Source organism: Mobula birostris, chromosome 2 (assembly GCF_030028105.1).
Source record: "Mobula birostris isolate sMobBir1 chromosome 2, sMobBir1.hap1, whole genome shotgun sequence".
NCBI classification, from domain to species: domain Eukaryota; kingdom Metazoa; phylum Chordata; class Chondrichthyes; order Myliobatiformes; family Myliobatidae; genus Mobula; species Mobula birostris.
Window position 1 is genome coordinate 41,529,490 of NC_092371.1, and position 3,221 is coordinate 41,532,710.

Below are 3,221 nucleotides of genomic sequence, written 5' to 3' on the forward strand. Positions count from 1 at the left end.
CCTGCCTAATATAAATTTCCTTCAATTCATCCATTACCCTAGGCCCTTTGGCCACTATTACATCTGGGAGATTGTTTGTGCCTTCCCTAGTGAAGACAGATCCAAAGTACCTGTTCAACTCGTCTGCCATTTCCTTGTTCCCCATAATAAATTCCCCCACTTCTGTCTTCAAGGGCCCAATTTTGGTCTTAACTATTTTTTTCCTTTTCACATACCTAAAGAAGCTTTTACTATCCTCCTTTATATTCTTGGCTAGTTTACCTTCGTACCTCATTTTTTCTCCGCGTGTTGCCTTTTTAGTTACCTTCTGTTGCTCTTTAAAAGTTTCCCAGTCCTCCGGCTTCCCACTCGTCTTTGCTATGTTATACTTCTCTTTTATTTTTATACTTCCCTTGTCAGCCACGGCCTCCCCTTACTCCCCTTAGGATCTTTCTTCCTCTTTGGAATGAACTGATCCTGCACCTTCAGCATTATTCCCAGAAACACTTGCCATTGCTGTTCCACTGTCTTCCCTGCTAGGGTATTGTTCCATTGAACTTTGGCCAGCTCCTCCCTCATAGGACCACAGTTCCCTTTGTTCAACTGTAATACTGACATTTCCGAGTTTCCCTTCTCTCTCTCAAATTATAGATTAAAACTTATCATATTATGGTCACTACCTCCTCAAATTCCCACTCTCAATTTCAATCCCCATATGGCTTAACTTGGTCCTAGTTCTTTAACCATCTAAAGTGATGCAACCATCTAGGATCTCTGTACTCCGCTAATTCTGACCTCTTGCACATGTCCAGGGACTGGCAGCCTTCCTTTCAACTGTCTGGACACAAAGATCTGGAACTGGCTCCTTATAACTTTCCATCCACTTTGTTCCATCTTTAGTTGTCAACAGATATTACACACCCTGGCTTTGGTGCCAGATTTAAGTACATAACCATTTACTTCTGAGACAGATGGTGCTATCTGCTGACATAACTCTCATTGGAAAGAGAAATAAGAGCCCACAGATGTTGAAAACTGAAATGAAACTACAAAATGCTGCTACTACACAAAACTGGCATCACCTTTCCTAGCTAGAACTCGCAATAGACGTTTTGCCAGAATTGGACATGTGAGATATTCTGATGAAATGCTAATGTTTAAAATGCAAAACTGGCAGCAGCCAAGAAGGCTATTGCAGTTACTTGGAAATCAGATTCGTACTTAAGTATGGATCGTTGGAATAATGAAATTTTTAGCTGTATTCCACTTGAAAAAATTACTTGTAATTTAAGAGATAAATATGATACATTTTTGAATATTTGGCGCCCTTATTTACAAAAGATAGGTTGGCATATATAGGTGCTCCGATGATAAAGATGTTGGTCCTTTGGGGAAAGAAACAAATAAATATATTAAATTCATTTCGAATCCCATGGAGCATGTGGAGACCTTCCAATATCCAGGCAGTTTTTCTTTCTTTTTTCTTTTTTTTCTTTTCTTTTAGGCAAGGGGAGAAAAAAACCAGAGGACATGGGTTAAGGGTGAGGGGGGGAAAGTTTAAAGGGAACATTAAGGGGGGCTTCTTCACACAGAGTGGTGGGAGTATGGAATGAGCTGCCAGATGAGGTGGTAAATGCGGGTTCTTTTTTAACATTTAAGAATAAATTGGACAGATACATGGATGGGAGGTGTATGGAGGGATATGGTCCGTGTGCAGGTCAGTGGGACTAGGCAGAAAATGGTTCGGCACAGCCAAGAAGGGCCAAAGGGCCTGTTTCTGTGCTGTAGTTTCTATGGTTCTATGGTAGAGGTATGTATCGGGGGAAGGGTTGAGGGGAGGAGGAGAGGGTAGATATTATTATTCCATGTAACTAAGTTTGAAAACTCAATAAAAAAATTATTTAAAAAATGCAAAACTCTTTAGTTTTTTTGGTATTAATAAATATACTTTTCTAATAATTTCTGTCTCTACTAAAGCCACATGACGATATATTAATGGCATTATTTCATTAATTATTATTTCTTCTCCATAGAAATTCTGATTACAAATCAGTTCTGATATGATCGATTTGCATGGGAAAAGGAGCGCGGGATTTTGTAGTGTTAAGTCAAAGACCAGCTGTTGTTACTGATTGCTCTTGCTCATACTTGTTTGAAACGCTAGCATTTTCAACTACAGGTTGCTAGGAGTTTCCAATTATGCTCTAGCTTGTTAGGTCAAATCAGCATATGCTAAGAACAAAAACTGTAGCTGGTTTTCTGTCCTAGGCTCTCTTCGCGCTGATGGGTATTTGCTTCTAGCTGAGTGAACCCGGATCGGGAATTATATTCAAATGCTGGAAAGGAACTAAAAATACAGCAGGGTTTTAAGGGAATTCATCCACACTTAGCGCACCTCTGATGTAGCTGAACAATAATTTGATGTAATAAGTTCATATTTACTGGCAGATCAGACTACTGCGGATCTCACTTTCCATTTAACGAAATAGGTAAGAAAAGACAAAGATCAAGAGATGGAAATTAAACTGAGTTAAAATGTAAATATTAAATACAGAGGAAGAGCCAACAAGATTAATTGATCCACTATAACACAATGAGGACAATATACAACTAGTTGTGTCGCTTTACTTGATGTCACTTTGTTCCCTGATAATTATTACCCACCATGACAAGCAGTAGATATTCTCTGGCTTGGCTTTGCCATTTTTAAAAGAACGGGCTCTTCCGTGGATGAAGTGTATTTCTTTCACAGCTAACACCTTGAGGACGTCAAGGTTAAAATGAACTGCTCCACGGACGGGTTGCAGTATAACTCGGAGTCGATATTGTTAGAAATCCTAAACAATACAGTCAAACAAAACGTTCGGGTTTTATATTTTTGAGTGCAGTTGAGAGCTTATTTACAAGATAACTTACATTTAGATCAATCAGAAGATGTGGGAGAGCTGTCCCTTTTATTAGACTGTGCATGTTCACTGTGATTTGTTTCCCCTCAGCTTCATGATTTCCATTTAAAGGAGGGGTGGGGGGGAATCCTTCATTCTGAAAGCGCTGGTTGCCATGGATTTCACTCAAACCTTCTCAATCACCGAGCACGTCCTCCGAGTGGCGTCAGAACAGTCTGTTGGAGGCGATGAGATTGCAGCCTGTTGGCTCTGATGCTCTTGTACTTTGCATACCATTCCCACTCGTTATACTTTATATGGGTAGACGCTGGTGCAAGGTGTAGTTGCAACGAGTTG